The sequence below is a fragment of the Motacilla alba genome, chromosome 2 (assembly GCF_015832195.1).
Source record: "Motacilla alba alba isolate MOTALB_02 chromosome 2, Motacilla_alba_V1.0_pri, whole genome shotgun sequence".
Classification (NCBI taxonomy): Eukaryota; Metazoa; Chordata; class Aves; order Passeriformes; family Motacillidae; genus Motacilla; species Motacilla alba.
In genome coordinates, this window is record NC_052017.1 from 117,735,363 (window position 1) to 117,759,231 (window position 23,869).

General features: G+C 36.0%; 1 protein-coding gene across 1 annotated transcript in view; it reads right to left on the minus strand.

The window, feature by feature from the left end:
• The window catches only part of ARFGEF1 (ADP ribosylation factor guanine nucleotide exchange factor 1), an 85,036-nt gene that overhangs the window by 59,569 nt on the left and 1,598 nt on the right, over positions 1 to 23,869 (minus strand). The gene's annotated exons all lie outside the window — the stretch shown is intronic.

Here is a 23,869-nt window from a genome sequence, read left to right on the forward strand (position 1 = left end):
CGGTCTACAATGTTTCAGTAAAGTATACCTTCCTCCCAGCTTATGATGACTTTTACTCATTTAAAGACAAATTCCTGACCAACAGAAAGGAGAAGAAACTCTCTTCCTCCCTTTCAGCATCTTCATATCCTCCATTATTTTACCTCCCACCTTAGCATTCACATCCAGGAACTCTGCTCCCTGAGATACTCTGAAGTCTGTCCATCAAACAACACTATCGACCAACAGATAAAACTGAATGACTTCCAAGTTTACAGTTTCCAACAAAACTGACCAGAGGTAAAAAAGCTTATACAAGTGGCATTCTAATTAAATGTTACTACCATTTCAAGCAGCACTGCCTAAGTCTATTCATGTGAAACCACTGATTTTATAACCTTTGTTAAAAAGAAAGGTTCTTACAGTGGCTGACACCAATTGACATCAATTATTTTTACAAGACAAAAATATTTGTAATTGCAGAGAAGCAACTGCAGAGAAGCAAAACTATTAGTATGAATGAGTTAAACCAGCAAACTTGAAGTTTACTTTTACCCTTGAGAATAGAGAAAACCTAATTTCTTTCACTGTCTGATTGCTGCCTCTGCTCTCGACACCAGAACACAAGGAAATCACAGTACAATTTCATGGTCACGCATCAACCACATCCAGTAGAAAGCATACAAAAATTCAAGAAGCATTATCAGCAGAAAATCAAATTATAATAAAGGTAACTAACAATTCTCATGCTAGATAACTAATTTGTTAAAGACAGATGAACCAGAACAGTTACTGATGCATTATTTTCCATGGGAAAAAGTAATCCCTGCAGAACTAAAAATTAGCTAGAAAATAAAGATGAAGCCAGGCTTGACAACATTCCTTAATTTGCTCTCCCTGTCTCCAAACACACAACCAAAACTGCAACAGAGAGGATCTCAGAGCCGGAAAAGCTTATTATCTCAGAATCACGATTCATTCTGGGAGGGAAGAAATAAACAGAATGTAAGATGCAAGAACAGGGGATGAAAACTGTAGGGAAGGACAACAGCTTCCTCTGTATTTTTTGTGATGGAAACATAGAATTACTAAGAAAAACAGCTCAGATTACTCTATGGTACTGAAACAATCACGTGCCCTAAAATGGAACTAGTTGTAATTATTTAAAAGTGCAGCAGAAATGACAAAATAAATCCCTTCTGAATCTCCCTTTCACACACAGCTCCAGAAGACCTCTTTATAGAATTCTGTGACCTCCATGACGGAATTAATGGAAATACACAGAGCTTTTGTACACCAATAGAGCTGATCAAAGAGATAAATTATTTTCCAGTTTTACAATGGCATACATCAACCGTTTCACCAAACAGGTAAAATGAGTCATGTACATGAGTTTCAACATAATTTTCCATTTCATCTACACTTTTAAAGACCATCATAATTTCAAAGAAATCTCTGAAAACATCTAAGACCTCTGTTGCTGGTTTTGGCTGGGCTCCAGCTAATTTTCTTCACAGTAGGTTGTAGATGGTGCTGTGTTTTGGATTTGTGCTGGAAACACTGTTGATAATTCAGGAAGGCTTTAGTTAATCAGTGCTTACAGAGTCAAGGCTTTTTTTCAGTTTCTCACTCCACCCCACCAGTGAGTAGGCTGGGGATGCCCACCACAAAAGCCAACCCCTACAGATCCCAGGGGTATTCCATTCCCCAGGGTGTCATGCTCAGCAATAAAAAATTGGGGCAAGGGGCAGGGGGTGTGTGTGAAGATTCCCTGCCGCTGCTTGGGGACTGGCTGATACTTCATCACTTGGTGGTGAGCTACTGCATTTTTTTGCATCACATATTTTTTGCATTTGATTTTCCTTGTAATTTCTCTCTATTTTCTTTCTTTTTTTTTTTTTTAATTAACCTGTCTTCATCTCAACCCAAAGTTTTTGCACTTTTACCCTTCCAGCTCTCTGATACAAGCCAGTGAGAGGCTGTGTAGGGCTTAGTTGCTGGCCAGAGATAAACCACAACAGGCATCCATAATCTCATTCTCCAGCTTTAATTCACTACTTTTAACATAACATTTGAACACTTTTCCTTACTCTCTTCAGACTGCTTACAGTTTTCAGTATAAAAAAACCCAAACTAGTTTCCAGTTTTCCCTTTCTTCCTTTAACACCTTATAACCAGCTAATTTCATGTGCAACTATGAAATCAACAAATTTATCTGTAACGACTGTGAGTAACACCAAACAGTAACATCAAAATGGCCAAACAGGTGCTGTGGGCAATACTGGATTGTAACACTGAACAAAACCCCAGTTTAAGAATAATTCAGTTTACCTCCTGTATCCAATTCAAAGTATGATTTAAACCTTAAGTACATCAAAAAGCATCTCTAATAACCTAAATTTCAAATGGGTATCTTTAGGTACTATTTCCTTCTGGTTACCTAAATATGTTGTCATACTAAGTGAAGTTAAAATATTCTAGAGTGATAGTTTGGCAGAAGTCAAGGATAACATTCTCATCGAGTGAGGAATAACTAAGATGTTATTTTCAGGAATGATACACAGAGCTAAATTCTATTATATCAACATCAAACTGTACATTAGATTACATGAAAAAGAATTCTTATGGAACTTGCTATTGGGAAAAATGCAAACTACCATAAAGTGGAAAAATACTTTAGAAGTTCATTATAAAATATGATGGTAGGTAAACCCCAGGTAGGTAAAAAGTATTTAATACTTCTCATTCTGTTTTTCCATTCTTGCCATCAGAATTGTATTCAAGAACAAGTACATATTACATTCCCACAATACTGTGTTCTAACTGATGTTACCTGCCAGAGAAGCACATGCATAGTTCTTAATTCCACAAGGATCTGCACATCTAAAGCCGAATTCTCATTGGAAGCATCAGAATAAAAGCTTATTAAATATATAATGGATTCAAGACAGAAAGCAGTGGCATTCTAAAGAACTGTAACCATCTTAGGTAATCAGAAGGTAGAACTATCCAAAGCAGCACAGGCTGCAATAATTCAAGGAAACGAGTCAATGTTTGGAGTTCACATGACCTATACCATAGAAAACTACTGTGAGAAGGAAGCAATTTGCATTCAATTCTTTCAAAGCAGGTGGATAAGATCCAAGGAACAAGCAGTGAAGATGAATTTAAATTACACCACCATCTATATTAAAAAAAGGTGAAATCAAATTAAAGCATTAAAGCTTTGCTTGAATTGACTTTGCTTGCATTCTTCCATCCAAGTATTCTAGTGACTGTCTCCAGTATCATACAAAATATTGTGGCAAATAAATGATTTAAAGACTCCACATTTTCCCTCATTAACAATACTGAAAATGTCCTTCTCCATTTCAAGGTATACAAAAACTCTGTAATATAAAACTAGAAATTCCATATTTATTTGAAGATAACTTCAATTAACTACACTCCCAACTATGTAATAAGATTATTACACATATGGTAACAGTTTAATTTTTAAAAAAGTACCAAGTTTGAGCTTACAGTAGTGAAGCCATATAAGTATGACAGGAACAAAAAACCTAATTTCTCCTTCAAAGAACACAAATTCCAAATCGATCATGCCAAGTATGTTCTTTCCCAAACTGGGTTATTAGAATTTATTTCTTAGGAAATATCTCAAATTTTCTTCATTTCTGGATATCTGTTAGCTTCAAGCAGTGTCAAAAAGTCTCTTGTCTATTCAGCTAAAGTACTAACATCCAAAAGGCACTAACAGACTCCAGGAAAAAACCTAAAGTAATTACATCTAAGGAGCCCAAATAATGGAACTGGAGAAATATATGGCTGTTTTTAACTCAAGCTCCATTATCCTAAAAAAATTATAATCCAGAGATGCCCTCTGTGGGCACTTTTTGCTAAGTCAGTACATCTAAGAAAAAAAAGTGATTTTATGTAAAAATCCATGTGCAAATTTAGCACTTACTTTCACCCAAACATTATCCTTAGCATCTAAGCCACTTAGAAATCTTCCACAAAGCTTAAGATTTGCCAAGAGACAGTGTCCAGAGCACACACACAGACTTTATTGATGCTTCCAGGTGACCACTCCTCTTGCTCCCATAGAACCTTTGTGTCACTCCCTCTGAACTACCCCAGGTTCAGTATATTTCCTTACATACTAGAACGGAATGTAAGGAAACACACTAAGGAGATCTGGAGAACTGTCCAACCCAGATTAAGGTATTTTCCTGTCCTATTTAATTTTTAACTGTAGCAGTTAAATTAACTACTAAGAGGTGTAATTAACTCTGTGAACTTTTAATACATCTATCTGCAATGTCAATAGAGTATCAGTGTATGCAATAGCTAACAGACAAAAAAAGAAAGCTTTATAAAAAGCCTCACTGGGATCTCAAACCAGCACAGAATAATTAAACAGTTTAGTTCAACACTGTACTAATCTATTCCCCTAGATTATCAAATCAGCTTGACCTGCCTAAAACTGGTAATAGCATAATGCAAATTCATTATAGGAAGACAGTACAGAAATTATTAGTATTTTGGGTTGCCTGTAGAACAAACCACTCACTGTGAAAGCTGAAATTGTTTCTTAAATGGAATTCCCAAGATACATATCACAGCACTATGTCTTCTTCTAAATCCTATAAATAGCTTTTTCTGTCATACCTTCCAGGATGAACAGAGATCTCTGCTCCCTTCCTTCAAACCCTCTTCAACACAGTGTCCACAAGGTGGACAAAAAAAAGCCTATTTTTGGGAGTCCAGGAACAGGCTGATAGTGGCACTAGGCCTTTAGGATGCAGCTTTTGTTCTGCTTTAATCCAGCTAAACTAAAGAAAAATGGGATTGGAAGAATTGCAGATGCAAGCACAATAAAGCATCAAACTGTAAATCTCACCTGTGTACATTCTCCCCATTGTCAAATATCATGAGTGTTCCTTCCCTTTAAAAAATCCTGAGCTCAGACTTCAGCACAGGCCTTCAGTGACAGTTTATTCACATCTGTACAACTGCTGGTTCTTGCTGGGATTATTAATACCTTTTCATTATACTTAAGTTTCCTCTGTCTGTAAAATTATAGCTCACACAGCTATGGCAGAGGGACAGAAAACAGCAAAGTTCTGTACAGATTTAAGAAAATCACTGCTGTGGTCTTCATTTAGCATTTATATAACAGAAAATAATTATTGTACAGACAAATAAAAGAATCTCAGGAGTATAACTGAACACTTCCACTTGCTTTCCATTCCAACATATTACACTGTTGCAACTTCATGTTTACAGATATCGAAGGAGTAACCAAGGAAGCAGGTTAATTTAAGAAGCAGCATTCCAAACAAACAGCAGTTATATTTTGAGTCTCATAACTGTTGATGAAATTCTGTTTAAATCCTCCTCGTTGTGCTCTACAAAATCTTGAAACCCTCTAATCAAGTGAAATGCTTCCTTGGTATGAGAAGTTGTATCTCATTATCTTTGAAAAACATGGAGGAGTAACTTTGAATCATGTAGAGAAATATTTACATATACATACATACAAAGTCAAAACGTAGAAGTCACAAACACTTTGGTAGCTTGCTTTAACTTTAGATGACACTAACACCTTTGAAGAGTGCTAATACAGGAAAGGAACAATATCTGTTGTTACTTCCCATGCCCTATTTTCTGATATGATACAGATTCACAGCAAATCCTGTCCAAGTGTTTCTCTACTTTTATATCTGCACTTCAAAAAAGTTGTTATATTTTGTTTCTTATTGTTGTTGTTTTTTTTTTTAAATCTTTGAAGCCATCTTATCCTTTATTCTCACTTTTCTTTTTAGACATTTTTAGATGGCTAAAAATGATGACTAATACTAGAAGTACAGGCTCCCCCCAGCCCTGCTCACAATATACCATTCAGGAATATGCAACTCTGGTGTAAATTTAGAAACCTGAATGCATAACCTGTCTTGGTTCCGTCAAACTTAGTACCTGCTTCTTCCGTTTATTTCATATGACATTTTCAAATACAGGATCACTGGCAAATTATACAAAAGCAGAAACTACTCTAGTGGCCTTATTCTGCTTAAAATTAATTCAGAATAATTCAATCCACAGGGGTTTTATAACTGGATTTCCTGTAATAATCCTTCTTTTTGCTAAACCAAGTTGAGACTACTGTCAAGTTGCTTCACTACTTGAGGAGTGGTGACACACATATAGGTCACACATTACCAATGACTGAACATCAGTCATTCTTAATAGCATTTACTTTCTAACATGTGGCTGAAAAGCTCACTTCCTACAGCAGTAAATCCTCTGCTTCCCTTCATTACTATAAGGGTCATCCTTTATTAAATCTACAGCAAACTCCCAGCCATACCCAAATTTGTGTTTTTTCTTCAATCAATATCAAAGAATGGAAATATACTTTTTATTTACATCTTTAAATAGTTACAAGAGGATAGCCATGTGTTTTTAGTTTAATCAAGCAGGGCATACCTTTCAAATAGCTTGTGCCACCCTTTGGCACTTCCTCCCACAACCTCTGTGAATCGGTTTCATGCTCAGAACTGGTGGTACAAGTTGCTGAAAAGGTCCATTAACATAAAAGCAGCTTGGTTGCTTATCAAATAATCACCTAATCAGACTAAAAAAAGGATCTTGCCTAGAGAGACAGCTTTCCAATGTGCTTTAATCCAGTCTATCTGAGGGTGATCACCAAAAAAAGTCATTCCTCCTATTTACTGTCGGCATATCTGAACTCTCCTTACACAATATCTACCAAGGCACTGCATTTAAATAGCCTGACAATTTTAGTTTTCATTAGGTCAGAGAGCTATTTCAACTCACTGTAAATCTACATGACCCTGAGTTGCCATACCTCATGTGCATCACATGTTTTGAGAAGGAAAAGCTGGAACAGAATTGCCCAATGCAGCGTACACCAAAAAATGCACTGGAATAAATATACTGCAAAAAGTCTGTAAAGTCTACCCACTATGTCTCATCAATGTTAGTGCTATTTGTGTAATGAAGTAAAGTTTTGACAGGACAATAATGTTTCTTTATCACATAAGTGGAAGAAAGATTGCAGCTGTGTATATCCTTCTTCATATTCAGAATGTGCATAGTTTTTCTACCTCTTCTTTCTCACATCACATATTAAAACACTTGTGAGTCCTGTAAATTCTCTTTCTATAGGCTACAACCCCAGCAACACAGAAACTATTCAAATGGAGACAGGCAGCACATTTTGAAAACAGCATAAACTAACTTCACTAGGATATTTTTATTATGTTATTGTATTCTTGCTGCTTAAAGAAAGAAGGTAGCACACGTGTGCTATGCACACAAATGAGTCAACTACAACTCAACAAAGAAAGACTATTCAGCAAGAAAAACTTTAAATGATGTTCAGTGTTCTGAACAGCAAAAAATCAGTTACTACTTAACATCCCTTTCCTCCTGGCTGCATCATCTATCTATATCAAGCCAGTACAAATGTCTTGCACACCTGCTATAGAATTGCAGAGGGATTTTACTAGTTAAAATGTAACAAAGTAAAACGAGATTAAGAACATAAATATTGATATTTTAAACTTACATTTTAAAAGACTTTAAAAAAAAATCCCACAACATGGATGAGTTCCTGCACCTGGTTTTACCACGTGGTGAAGGGTAGGATGGAGAAGAAAACAAATGCTTTACCCAGTATTACTGCTACTGCTGGGGAAGTATAGGTTGTTAAGTTAAAACAGATTGGAATAACAGAACAGAAAATGAAATTCAATGTGGAAACATGAAAATGTACATTGAGGGAGGTCATTAGTTTCTTTAGTAGAGAATATGAGAGGGAAAAATACTGCAGAGAAACACCAAAATAAGACAGACCTCCTACAAGAGTTTGACCAAATGGCACACTATAATTATTTAGGTCCAAATAACTACAATTTAAAGAAAAAGCCATTTCACCAAGTGCAGCAGTATACAGATCAGTATACAAAAAGATTCTTACCACTACCTCTCATGAAAATAGCACATGCTGGACTAAGAAAAGCATTGCAAGTCTTTGGAGACAAACAGACAAAACAAAACCTAAACAAACCATAAAAAGCAGCTTCTCTGTCTCAGGAATTGATTTTTCAAATACTCTTGCAAAGAAGCATAACTGCCATTTAAGCAGCACATAACAAGGTAAATGAAACTGACTACCAGTGATAAATCCTGTAACATAGTGATTAAAATCAGCATAATTCTTGTCAGAAGCGACACTTTATTTACACCACCTCTGTCAACGCAACACAACATTTCAAAGCACTCAGTGTGAATTCCTGCAAACACTTGTAACCCCCCTAAAAAGAGCTGGGAGTCTACTAATTGAATTAAGTTTCAAATTTAAGGGAGGGGGCAAGGTTAAGCCTCAAAGGATGACAGAATTTCATGGTCTGAAGTAATATGTAACTTCATCTGCCTCTATAGAATAGTTCATGCAAGATAATGGGACTTAACCCAAGTCTCGTTTACCTGAATCAACTGATGGCACACATTATTTTGTCAGCATATTCATCAAAGAGAAAACAGAGTGAAAAATCAGGACAGACAAATTCTCAATAGTGTACCTTGCAGAGAGACTCAGTACATCCAGTCCTCCTATCAATTTTCTCAAGCATTCATTACTTCACTTGATTATTTGTTCCAGCCAGAAGAGCTGTAGCTTGCGCTGCATGCCAGAGCAGGGCTGCAGACACTCTCTGGGCATGGTGGGTTTATGCTTCCTCCAAGCCACAAGGAAACCAGTAGTTCTGTTGTTTGAAATTGTGAAGCATTTTTGCCTTTTTCTAGAGAACATGAGTCATCAATAACTCTTGTTTGCCACAGCAGATTGATACGTTGCCCTGTGAAATTTCAGAAAGTCAAAAGCAAGCCTCAGTTCTTCTGCAAACTTAAAGTAACGTGACTGACTGCATATGACATTTCTGGTGAAAGCCATCAGATAGGAAATGTAGTATCATGTCATACAAAGAAAACAAGCTTGTGGAAATGCAAGCTTGTGACTTTTCATACCAAGTTTGGCTTCCCCTCTTTCCATTCCTTTAACTGAACAGCTTAGTTTCCCTCACTCTTAGAATCAGAAGCTCAAGCACATTCCTCTGCCTGGAAAAGTGTGGGTTTCTGTCAAAAATAATAACTAAAAAAATATAATAAATATATATATATATGTATGTCAGAGGTGGAAACACACTTTGCAGACAGAAGATTACATTTGAAGTACGAACAGCATTTTAAATCAATTCATTTTATCTGAAATGAAAATACATCTAGAACAAAATCCCATGATTTGAGTCTCATCTGAAGGGACACAATGAGCTTCTCTCTGAAGATCATCTTTAAGTTTGACCTTTAAGTTCAAAGCAGGCAAACATGAGCAATCTAACTAAAAAAAAAAAAAAAAAATCAAAGACCTGATAGTATGAAATTATCTCACCCCTCTGCAATGTAATTGCTAGATTCTTCCACCATATCCATCCCTCTAAGAGAGCAATTTCTGCACACTCACCTGAAGTCAAGCAATGCAATAAATGGAAAGCTTAACAGAAACATGTCTGTTATGTCTATATCTAACTCTTAAAATGCAATTACCATTTTAACTGTTTGTATTTACAATTAAAAAATATCCCATCATTCAACAGAACCTACATTTAGAAACACAAAAGGTTGCATTCCAGCTAGGATTCAGTTTGATATATATGATGTTTCTCCCTGCATGTTTTCATGCATGCTGTCTGCTTGACCTCTTGTAAACGCCAAGTAGTCACTGCAATTACAAGCTGAGGAAGCTGAGGTGCAGATGGGCCAGGACGTCCACTTCAGAACTTGCCCAGCACTCTCCAAAGCCAGCAGAGTTGAACAGTAATCATGGAATACATGAGATCAGATACATATGAAGGCCTCTAATCTTAGGCATCTCACTCTTTAACTGCGTCCTGCTCCAAGAGGTTACGTTCACATGACAGCATGAAAAACATAGTAACAGAAGTAGCAAAAATCATGAATTTAAGTCACAGTTTCTCAATTTCTCCTCAGCACAAATACCCTCATATTTTAATGACAGATTTACAGTTGCATACATAAAGTGTTGCAGATACAAAACTACAGAAACTAAAAGAAACAAAAACTATTTTCACTTATGTTCTTGGGTTCTTTGTGAATCAAAATTTTAAGGCCTAACCAAATCTAACTTGGAAAGAATCAAGCTACAGTATATTCTGCAACAGTTGAGCTCTCCTTGTGTTATACAAGCATTCTGTTCTTCCTGCTTCAGATATAACACAGCTTTTTACACCTACATGCAAAGTTTAATTCTCAAATGAGTGTATCTTCAGTTTATGATGCCATTCCCAGAACATCAGTATTTTCAATCATCGTTTCATGTCATAAGTCAGGGATTTGTATGCAGTAACTCTGGTCCATTTAATTAAAAAGAATTTTTTTCTTTGTAGCTAACCATGCATTTTCATACATAAATTTAAAAAAGTAATATAGTTTTGAACTTTTGTGCTACTATTTCACCATAAAGTGCAGACATAGTAGGAAAATAAATTTCAAACAAGAGGAATGAAGGCATCTAATAAAGTCTGAAGGACAATTAATGTTTCACAAAAGACATAAGCAAATCAGTGTCCAAAGATGCAAACAAAACCAGATCAACCCTACACCAGATTTTTAAATAAAGTTCATGAGAGCTTTTAGAACTGGGGAACAAACCCAGAAATTAAATCTAAAAAATCTGACTGTATCAGACAGAAAGATACAAGAACAGCAAGTTTTTCTTAAACCCTTGATATCCAGTCTTCATTTTGCTTCCAGGAACGGCCAACAGCATATGCTCAAGTAAATGCAGATTACAAAAGCAGGGCAGGAATGCTGCAATAGTTCCCTCCTACCAGTATTTAGCCATCTGTGGCTTACACTCTTCCTGTGCAGAGACTGTTCCTGCAGGTTTGACAACACTTGTTAAATTTCCACTTAATCACTTTTCAAATAATTTTAACTTTTGGGATGAATGTAATTACAAGCTGCAGGAAAGATTTTTTTTTTGCTTTACTTAAATAAGCTGGATTCTTTACAAGCCCTCTGTATCTGCATTATGAAAAATTACAATGAATTACTCTCTCTTCATGTCTATGCTACTTAGTATTTTACAAACTTCCTTTACTTCCATCTCTCATTTTTTTCCCTTCAGAGAACAAGCAGCACAGTCTGCTTGATCGCTTCTGCAAGACATTCCACACTTTCAAACATCTCTGCTGACTTCTGCATCAAGAAGGCAGCAGAGAGCAAAACTGCACTTTATAAAGAGCCTAACAGCTTCATTTTTTTTTTCTCTACTGTTTTCATTTTTGTTCTCTATTTTTCTTCTCTATTTGTCTTTTTGACAAAGGAATCAAATATTTTGATGGAATCAGTCACAGTAACTCAATGCCATGTACCCTCTTGACGGCTATAAGTCCTATTTAGAGCCCATGTTTGTGCACCTACAGTTTTGACCAGTTTCCCCCTCCATACAGGTCAGTTTGCATTTAGTAGCACCCAATCAGTGCCTTTTGATCAAGGAGTGAGTCAACACAGCAAAACTGCTGCCTCTGGCAGGCTGTTTTCACTCTGTTAAGTATTTTCCTTAACTCACCTTTGTAACCTCACCACTCACCCCAAAACACCACAAACCTCTACAGAACTGAACTACCTCTTTGTAGGGAAAACAGATTACATAATCCTTGAAGCTCAGAATCTTCAGGAACCTCGGGTGAGCAACCTGGTTGAGGCTCACTGTTAAACTGTATTACCTTACACTTGTCTATACACTCAATGACTGCCCTGCAGATCTGGGATGGTAGGTTTCCCCTCAGAAGAGTCCACACTGATTCTTCCTCACCACAGCACACACATCCATTCTGTTTTCCCTATGCTTTATTCTCTGCTACAGCTCAGACTTGCTAGGCTGAAGCTCTCAAGATTTCTTCATCCCTCATATCCTTGGCATCTTTAAAAAAACAAACAAACAACAGAACAACAAACCACTGGCTCTAGTCACATTTAGCACCTTCCATTCCTTTGTTAGCAATTAATGAAATTTAAATCTTATATGTTCTATTAAACAATCCAGCAATTTCAGATTTGAGGCCCTTTAAAAACTCCTAATCCTAGCAAGTTAATAGGAGCGTTAGTTTAGATTTCAAATTGAGATTGTTTTTTTTACCCAAGTCATTCATTTTTATTCCTCTATAGAAAACTTCCTCAGCTTCCACAAACAGCAAAGACTTTTTCTTCAGACCCTTGTATTCCCCAAATAATTTTGTGATACTGTTATCACTTACAAGCAATATGGATATGGGTGTATCTTCTTTGCAATTAGCTCATATTGGCTTTATCACAAAGCTTTGACGAGCTTTTATCAATAGCTGATATGCACTAACTGTTAACAAAACACCTGACAAACAATCAGCTCTAAGCATTTTGCTCCCCTTTCTGATCCCTCAATCTTGTGTTAGTCTTTTTGACATAAAAACCTCACGGTCTTTAGTGAGTATTTTCATTACTGCTATAAAGCTGATTGTGAGACTATGTTTGAGCACACAGTGATGGGATTGCTCACAGTTACAGGTGAGCTCTCCAATTGCTACATCTTAAACCAATTCCTGGGTACTACTCAAGAAGGACACGAGAGCTGCTCAGTACATCTTAACTCAGTGTTACCTGTCAATGCAGTTGAATGTATTTACCTATCATGACTAAGCTTTCTGTCAAGCACAGCAAATTAAACATTCCTACCTTCATAATTAATGCTATGGAATTAAGAATTTTCCACAAATTACTCCTTCGCATTCCTGGCCTAAGACAGCAGCCTCATTTTAAAACCACTGATACTTTCTCAGCTGACTACTTTTAAAGACTTCTGGCATTCATATATAAGCAAGCATACATTCCTTTTTGACAGCGTTACCTATTGATGAAACTATTTCTTGAGACTTCTGCTATTTTCTACTGCGCTCTATTTGACTTTTGCTTGGTTGGTGACAAACGAAGACTGAAATAAATATTTTATTAATGCTTTGTATTTATTCTGGCAAAGACAGGCTGCTGCAGAGCAAGACTGTCATTATGTTTCTCAGTCTTGTTTCTGGATCATTTAGCAGTATGAACAAAAGCTACATGTCCCCTCTTCACACAGCCCACCTCTTCAGTAGACTTTGTCATGTAGCATACTGATCCTTTGAACATTCCTTTTTCTTTTAATTTTTTTTTCAGCAGTAAGCACACATGCAAAGCAGTGATAATGCATTCTTATTCCATACTTTTTTCAAGTATAGCCAGCTACCACAAACTACTATCATATACAAGTTTCACAGATCACCCAAGGCAATAAAAGTAATTACTCCTCTGCTGTGCCCTCCATAAACCCAAGTATACAACACATTAAAGAGTTGTAATATAAATACAAGAGACTCGTGGAATAAAAGACATCCTGGAATAAAATGATTATTCTAAGCCAGTCATGTCAGCATCTTCATCTCAAAACAGGTATTTGACTGCTAAAATATTTTTAAAATAAAATCCAGATTTAAAGCTGATCAAACTATGGGTAGTAACCCTTCCCACATACTGCAAAAAGGGAAGGCTTTTTAATTATCCTCCTACCAACACAGACAATCATTTGCTGTAATATTTTCAATGTGTAGTATGAGGTCTGTTTCTCTTCTGTGAAATGACCAGAACCATGATTTGTTGGAAACAAGATACAACCAAGGACAGTAAGGTCTTGTGCAGAGTCAAGGTTTATGAATCAAATTAAAAGATCCCTTCATAATATGGGAAAAAATTACATTTTAACTTTGCTGTGGATATTTGAGTGCAATTATTTTTTTTCCTTTTGGAAATGGGTATTTTAAACTTTAATTTAAAAATTGAAGATTACTAATCTTTATTTCAGACTTAAATAGAAGGCAATTTTAAATCCATGATACCAAGAGAAACTGCAACAAAAAAAACCCCCAAACAAACTCTGAACATACTCCCATTAAGTAGCCTGCTCACTACAGTAACTTCAAAAGCAGCAGTACACATGACACTGTAAGACTCTTATTCATTTCAGGCACTAAAACTTTAAAAGGTCACATGTAAGTCTATACATGAATTATACTACTGGTAACCTTCTAATTAAAAGAGCACTAAACCATTTCCCTCCTACCGTAGCTCTAACTGATAAGAAAATCATTATCTTTTCCAGCTACAAGATGATGGTCAGACAACTACAATTTAATGACTGTTTACAAAATTCACAACTCATAGTTATATTCGATACAGGAAACAAAAAAGAATAACAATAAAGTATGGACTTAAGTTTATTTTTATGTCTGTGGTATGCTGACTAAAAAGGTTACAACCATATCAAGTTGGTAATTTTCACCCAAACAAAAATTTGAACTTGTATTAGAAAGCTCAAACTTTAAATCATAAGTCCTGACATGAGCTCTTTTAAACAAAGCATTCAAGGTGACCATACTGTCACCAAAGTCCTGATTTCCTCATTAAGTGTTGATATAGGAAGCAGGCCAGACTAAGATATTTAAATATAACATAAGAAATAAGAATATGACTATTACTGCAAGCTCCAGTGTGACTGCCTTCAATACAGCACACACACATTAATTGTTAATACAATTAAATCTTATTTTCCATGTTCTTTTCATTTATTTACAATTTATTTTTCATCCAGTAATGTTTTTTAGAAGTACAGACTGCATAAATTATGACAATTACTCACATGACAACTATTCTTCCTTTTCTCAGATGCCCATAAGGCAGCAAGTGGAAGGCCACTTAAAAGGCCACTACTACACAGTATTATTAACTTTACTCAAGTATTATTAACCCTAACTCATGTTGCCAACCATGCTACAAGAAAGTGCTTCTTTTACCACTGCTTACCAAACTCTGAAGAATTTCAGGCATTCAGTTCCATATTTACTGGATCCACCGCATCCATAATTCTAAATACAGTATTATGAAAAAATGTATCTGCATTTGACTATGCAAATTCTTTTTATTTAACAATACAGCTAAATTTACAGGGTTTTTTTACCACGCATCCTAAAGTGCTCTTAAAGACCAAGTAGGAAAGGCACAAGATCAGTGAAGGAGAAAGTATTACTGTTAAATAAAAACTGTTACAAACTACAGCAGTCAGTCAAAGAAATTGCCACCTGCCTCAAGCTCATCACTGCAAGGCCTGGACAGCAATCAAGCAGACAGCAGCTTCAGCTCTCATGTGATAAGAAGATGAACAAGGAAAGAATGGTCCAAGTGCTGCCTATGCTTCAATATAAAAGGATGTTAATAATTTGAACATGGATTTTGTTCTGAGCAAGACTCTGGGATGGAGGTCAAACTTAGGTGCAGAGAGGAAGAGAAAAGGAGATAAGATACAAACCTGAAGCTTCTCCAAACATCACTAACTACCACAGACTATATATCCCACTGTGTTAGGTACAATTTTAAAGAAGCAAACTGTTTATCTTTATAGCAAAATTTCTAAGCTTTTAACATCTATTTATATGCATAATCACACAAAATCAGGTTTCATGTCTTAAATCACAAGTGGAGAACATCCAAGTGTCTCATTTTGATGCAGGTGAAGAAAATTTTAATCACACTTCTAAGACACTTAGTTTTCATCCAACTTTCAAACTTCCATGCAAATGCAGCTGCTCTATTCTAGCAATTTTACTTAAGGTTATAAAGCTCTTGTCTCCATTTCGGAATAATGGAAACAAAGGTTAATTTATTCCTATTCACTTTCCTACACTCCACACAAGACCCATGCCAATATTCTTGCACACATCACAGTCCATCAGCCAAATTAAGCAAGCCAAGTTAAGACTCTGCCTTTTCCAGCTTTCCTGAGCTGCAGAAAGAACTCTGTGACTTTATGTTGGCTGCTGCACTGTCAGTCCAGGTAACAGTACCACCCAGATCTTTACACACACTGTTAGCACCTGCAAGGTCACTTCCCAGGCATGCAGAAGTTTGTCAGTTTTACACACAACAGAACCACACCTTAGCAAAAAATATCTTCACTTGGAAGGGCACTCCTCTTATTCTTACAACCTACATTAAAATTACACTGTTCTGTGCAAGTACACCTGCGTCAATTTGTACTACAGTTTGAAAACTAAAATATGATGGGAAGCTACCAAATCATACCAGTGGCACTCTAATTATTTTTAATTTACAGATTTGAAACTCTGAAAGTCTAGCTCATACTATTCAACTGGACATCTTAAGACTGTAAAATGCTGTCTAATATCTTCAGTAGACCTCAATAGTTTTATCTCAGTTACAAAGTCTAAAAATATCTCCTCCCTCATTTCTCTCAAACTGCAAAGCTGCACATTGCAATGTTGAAGGATGCTGGTCATTCAAACCAACTGCAGTGCAAACTGACACCTGGGGGTAACTTCAAGTGAAATAAAAAAAAGGAGTTAAACACTCCTGGATCTAGCACTGGCTAAAATAACTTCATGTAAAATATTTACAAACCTAATTACACTTTTATTTTTAACTGAAAAGTAGGAACAACATTACAAACCCTGTTGAGATTATTAGAACAGCAAGTGCTAAAGGCAGTATGTGCAGAACTGCTGTTATTAATGGATCATTTTCTTGAAATTTATCTCCCTCTGTGTTTGAGCAGACAAAAAAAAAGAGAGCTTGAACAAACCCATTTATCTCAAGGGCAAGTAACTTCAATTGTCTTTAAATTCTATTTTTTCTAACATGAGAAATACATGAAATGAAAAAAAAACCTGAAGAGCACTGAACAGCTGACATAAACCATTTGAACAAAAACAAGTAATAAATAGCATAACATCAATAACTATGCAATCTTGTACCACATGAGTATGTATGATACAGTACCAGAAACAGAGGGATGGGGGAAAAAAAATTAAAATCAAACCTTCTGAAAGTCATTAAAAAAAAAAGTCCAAAGCAATCATGCCCTAAATGTCCTATTAAAATATTAAAAGATACCTTTGGTTTTGAAAAAATGTAGCTATGCTATTAAATTGTTTATACAATTCTAAAATAAAAAGCATGGACTTAAGACAAAAAACCCATCCATGCATGACAAAACAGCTCTAACTTGTGTAAGGTACAGAGTTAGTACAACATCCAAGTTCCCTATCCCAGATTTTAAGCTGTTCTTGACCACAGCATCGTAACAAGAGCTCAGCTTCCTCAAGACTTCAAATTCTTTTAAAAGTTCATGCCTCCCAACTAAAATCTCATAATTTACTAATACATTTAAAATTTCAAATTAAAGAAAACCAGCAAACACCACCAAATCCAGAAACCCCTGAAGAAACCCAAGCAAAATCTCCAACACCAAGAAGAACACCTAAAAGCTAAGACCAAGGGTATCTACAAAGAAGCAACATGAAAAACAGGGTGGGGAAAAATACCAAACCAAACTAACCAACCAAAAATCACAAAATAACCCCTCACACCAAAATTTGTTAGTATTTATCAATGCAAATGAAATGTTATCAACCATTTTTCTTCCAGTTTGGCAATTTTTACTTCTAATCATTTGAAGTTAAGAACTGAAGAACGTAAGACTTACAGAAGACTAATAAGCGGTGAAAATGTCTTATAACCTACCCCCAAACTTTAAAACTGGTAGATGACCTGCCTTTTTTGAAAACTATTTTTAAATCCTTCTCAAATCCTTATTGACTACCAATTTTGTTCTCACTGACATATTTATCAGTCACTCCACTACTTTGCCTGGGATCAACATTAAGCCAAAACACTAGTAATTACCTAGGTCATCCTTGTAACCATGCTGCCACAGCAGCAGCAGTCTTCCAGTCCTTTGGAATTTTCTCAGTGTCCCAAGATTGATTAGAAATCAATAAGGGAATCGTGCCAGGTATTTCAAACTCTTGGGGCTCGACAGACTTATTTTTAGTGTCTCTCTTCATTTATACTGGAAATGGAAAGCACCATATAACAAGTATCATCTACTTTATCCCTCAAAACAGGTTTCTTAAAACACTCCCCTGCATTCCATTACAGTATCTATAAAATATGAGCTGGGTGGTAGTGTCTGGTAGGTTTGGGGTTTTGTGTTTTCTTCTTCACTTTTGGTTACCACATTAAGTGCTTTTCATAGAAACACAAGCTACTATTTGTTCAATTATCCTTGTACAATATTCTCTTTCTATAAAATTCCACAGAAGCATTTTATGTTCTCCCGGGTTGTTTGGAGACCTCTTGTATGTGATTTTTCTTAAAGGTCTGTTTTGCCCAGGGATAACTTATAGTTCCTTCTGCTTACTTAAGGGAAAGAACTACAGGCTAACTGAACTATGCACAGAATACCTCTTGGTCTGTATGCATCTGACTAGCACAGCTACTACACATTATTTCTGTCTTTTAAACACACACAGTAAAGGTCTGCCTCCTTTACAGATAAAAATTATCAAACTTCTTACTCAGCTGTATTTTCATAGTATCTCCCTCCTTCCTTGAAATCTGCAGAGCTATTTCCCAAGTCCCTTCAGCCTATAAAGCTCAACTGACAGTAGCTGTCTTTCACAGACCAGAATGTTTTCTCCCTGCAAACCACCAATTTAGACATCACACAGGAAAGCTTTCCAGCTGGATACAGAAAACCCAAAACTCTTTTCCCCCGCCTATTCAAGTCACTGATCTACCACTAGCTGCTGCAGAATAGAATAAGAGTCATGGGCAAGTCTGCAGGTCTGGCTTCCCAAGCTCCTGGCAGCATTCATTTAAAGTACAAACTAATCAGCAACCTGACAGAAGTATCAACGCCAATAAAACCCCTAAACTGACAGCGGGGTGCCCCCCAAGAAAGGCAAGCTCACTCATCTTTGTAAGTCCATGATTTCACTCAGGATGTTTGCCAAGAACAGGAGAGACTAACTACAACACCAATGGTTGATGCCTCCCTCTTCATAAACACCCATAAACACCAAAATCCTTCCTGACAACTGCACTAGTTTATGTATTTAGAAAATCTTATCAAAATGCTATCTCAATACTGACTGCTTTCTGAAGGATTCTAGAAAAAGTCTGGAATGTACAACTGATGTCAACAGTTTTTTTCTCATTTATATATAATGAAGACACATAAGAACAGACACAGTTGTCATCCTGAATGACACAGTGGTTAGCTGGAAACAAGAACCAAGAGAAAAAAGGAAAATATTACCATCACAACAGTTATACACTAGAAAAGGGAAGAAAAATCAACTAGACAACAGCCCCACAAGACAGTAAAAGGTAGTTCTTACAAGAAACAGACACATTCTGATCACAAGGCAACAACTTCTCATTTTAAGCTTCAAAATTCTAATTAAGGCTCTAAAATACGCAGCAGAATACAGGTATTTAAAAGCAGTCCTGTGTCACAAAATTGAAGTTGAAGTCTTTCAAGATTAAATTTTAAAAGATAGTGAAAATCAATGTTCAAACTTTCAAAATATTAAAGGCTTTAACTGAACACGTATTTCAGAATAAAGTCAGTTACCTAAAAGAAATACCATTTTTAACTTCCAAGACAAAACCCAAGTGTTTGATATTCATTCTTCATTAACATTTTTCTGACCTAGATACAATCCACCATGTTTTCTAGAAGTGTTTTTACATATATCGTGCAAACCACCCCTTTCTCAAAAGAGATTAAATCTCATCAGCACTGTCAACTCTGCACAGCCAAGATCTGATTACATCTGAAAAAACAAAATAGCTAAACACAAAACTTTCCTTAAATTAGCCCCATAAACTCTACATAAACATCACTTTACACATCAAATGCTGAAGGCAACCTGGAAAACAGTTTATAGGGCCAAGCAAACCTTACTGTTACCAAGTGAAGTTTTAAATCTTTGCAAAAGTAGATGAGATTTTATCCACACTGAAAGCCTGCTAGTTAAAGCCCAAGCTCAGTAAAGCAAGCAAAAGAAGGGAAGAGCAGTTTCAATTTTCAGGGGTTTTGGTTTTTAAAAAAAAAAACCACAAACATCTTGGTTTTAACTAGCATGAAGTCTCCTCCTTGCTTACAAACAAGTGTTTCAGAAAGACAACTACAACCAGAAAAAAAATTTTTACGGACAATAGTGTCTTGTAGATTGTGAAAATAAATGCCTATAGCACATGAAGACAACACACAATATTGCAACACCAATCTCTTTGTATCCAGCAAAGACAAAACTCCAAAAATTCTGACCTTCAGTATCTAAAAAGGACAACTAGTTTTCATGGAAAATAGAAGGCAGCCTACCAAGAACAGCACTATCCAAAATACAGACAGGAATTTAGCTCATCCACAACTTCTCCAGTAAAATTAATTTCAGTGCAGTAACACAATTATGGTCACCAAAATGTATTTTTAACTGTTCATTATAGTGTAGGAAGGTATTTTCCAATGCATCCAGAGTTTCCTACACATACACAAGAGTTATTTACCACACTCATTCTCATGTATCACAATTGTTTGTACATGCAAAGGACACAAGATGAAACTAGGAAAGGTAAAAAGGGAGACAGAAAGACTTAGAGAGGTCATTTGCAGACCTGCACAGACAAGGACAGATGAACCTCCACCTAACCTCTTGGTTAACTCTACTCCAAGCACTACCTGTTTCCAGAGAAACTAAGTGCTTAACTACAGCCCACTGCTCCATGATCCTACACACACACATAAAGGCAGCACAAACTGAACAGAGATGCTACTTTCACACTGCAGGAGACCACTACATCATTCAGCAGGATCCTTGCATGACAGACTAAAATAAACTACACAAGGAGCACTTAAGAACCTTTTAGGGTTTTGGCCCTCTTCAGTTGGTAGCTCCAGAACTCCAGGCAGCATATGCATATTTTTCTTTAAAGTACATACTAGGGACTTATATCCATATAATTTCATATCCATATAATTTCATATTACATATCCATATAATTTCATATCACTTGTGGCTTAGAGTTTCATGGAAGAGTTGCTTGACTCCTGATTAGCAGTTGAACTAGCAGAATTTATACGAGCAGGGCATTCTGGCTTGCCCAGCTTAGTGCTCTAAAATCACCTTTTCAGGCAGACAAATCCATGCTCCAGATATTGACATGAAGCACTTAACAGTTTTTGTTCAGTCTATTAAAAACTTTATGTTCAGATGAGGATTTTTTTTCCCTCAAGACCTTCCACTGTTTATGCAAATACAGTATTTTTGCAGTAAGGTTTCCTAGAGTGTAGCATGGCTGAAAAGCAATACAGAAACAGCAGTGGAGGTAACTCACTGGAAAAGGAGCTTCTAAATCCAATAATCCTTCTGACAGCTTGCTGCCTCATGCTTTCTGCAAGTGGACAGTTTCAAGGATAAACTCATTCCTTACACAGATTAAGAATTGTTGCTATGAAAGTAAACAATACAAAGATCTAAATTAACTGTAGTTAATCAGGTAACTAAAGAAATCTTATGTTTTCCACATAGAAAGAAAACCTCTCAGAAAGGACAAACTTAAACTCAACTTCTCTGTTTAAACCCAGACACAATCTGGCATATCATCAAATACAGGACACACAACTAGGCTTAATTTCATCCCTGTTAAAAACCTAAATAACATCTATAATTCAGGTTGTATTACCTAATTATTATTTTGCTTTATCTTCTAATCACTAGAAAAAAATGGTACTTCATACTAGAAGGACCTCATCTTAACACCTGTTCAGAGGTCAAACTGCCACAGTCTGGAATGTTGCAAGGTTTTTCTCCCTGAGACTCACAAATCAAAAATAGATGATGTATAATCTTAATGGAATGCAACAGATTCATAAGAAAATATATGGGGATTAAAAATGACAAAGGGAGAGCATTAAAGATTCTTAAAATACTGCTTGTTGGATTCAATCTAAAAAGCAGAGCTACTATTAGTTTGCCTGTTGTACAGGGATACTGTATTTCTGATCACTGTTTATCAAATACTTCAGTAGCAGATTATTTTATACGAACAACATAAAACAATGTAAATAGTGGCTTTAGAGAATGAAACAAAAAAAAAGCCTGAATTGGTAACAACTACTAGTTAGAATATCTGACCTATTTAGCAGTAAATAAAAAGCAACATTTCACGACGGTCATGCAGTTGGAAAAAAGGTCTTAGTGGAGCACACAGATAACTTCAGTGATGACTAATCAAATATTCGCACTGAAAAAAAAGAAAGATGTTGGTTTGGAAGATATGGATTTGGAGATATGGAAGTACTGCCATGATTTTTAAAAGCTACTTCTTATTAAACTAACATTTTAAAAAAGTCCAATAAAACCACAAAGTTAGACCTTGCCAGACTTGGCACCAAATTAAATTCAACTCTAAATTACAATTTTACTAATTTTATTATTAGTGTTGCTGCTCTTCAAAAAAAAGCAGTAAGAAGTCCATACCCCTTGCTTAAGATGGCAAAGAAGCATCCAGCTGTAGTCTCAACAGACGAGGAGCTAAAGGGACAGAGCACAACACATGCATCCCATTTCAAATGCTGCTACAAAAGCCATAGCTCAGCTTTAACAGCCAATTGCACTGTATGTGAAATATGGATGATATGTACTTTTCTCCAAAAATTTTCTTATAGATAGAAAGACTACTCTACTCAGGAGTTACATATTGCCACTTGTGATCACACACAAAACCAGACAATGGACCATGCAAAATTTACAAACACCAACTGTATTTTGTTGCACTGTAACAAAAAAAAAGTTTCAATAAGCCTCTATAATAGTTAACATCATGTCTGATATTTTTCAAGTTCATGAAGCCCCTGTATATACATAAGATAGTACACACAGCCTTCCATTTTTTCTTTCCTGCATTAATGGTTTTTGTACCCAGACCACATTGTTTTGCTGTTTAAGCCCCAATCAGATCCACAGGAGAAGAATTCAATGAAGCTGTAGGATAGAATCCACTGGGTTGTGTGCTTGAGGGTCTCCTTAAACAAATCAGTTCACATGACACAAGAGGCAGACTGTACAGTCTAGAGGGCTTGCTTTGTAATCTGCAGAACCAATGGAGCCATGCTTGGAGGGATCTGGATGATACTTAAGATACATCAGGCTACTGAAATAAAGTATGGCAGAAACAAAAGATTAATACCAGTGACTAATTTTATGGATGACATACAGACTGGATAGAAATTCAGTTTAACAAAAAAAAAAAAAACCACATTTCTCTGTTTTAGTTCTAACTTGAATGCCCAGTCTAAAGTCAACAGAAGGGCCAAAGGATTATCAATTTAATCTCATCTGCATAAAACATAAGATTATTGTTAACCACTCTAGTGATATATGAAAAATGTAATAATAAACCTGCTTCTCATTGATTTTAATTAAGAAGAAATAAATAGCTGAAGTATGGTTATTACTGCCCCTCCCATTGTCAGGATCTTTCACAGACAAAGAAATCAGGAAAAGGACACGGTTTTTTAATTTAAAAAAAGTAAGCACTAACATACGAATTAATAGAATGACAAGAGAACAACTTCAAATTACTTATAGTCATGTTTAAAACAAGCAGGTTTCAATTTAACATTATCTCATCAAACAAATCCATTTAATCAGACATTACTGTACAAAATCAAGATAATTATCTCCAAAACAGAAACAATTACACTAGAAAGGGAGGGACATAATCCATTTACGTATTACTTAAATGAAACAGGTTTTTCTCTAGAAGTCTTTCAGTAAGTATGTCAGTATTTTGCCACACAGGGTCAAGGCCCGCCTGTACTCATCATGGCAGACTCGTGAAGCCCAAGTTGTCC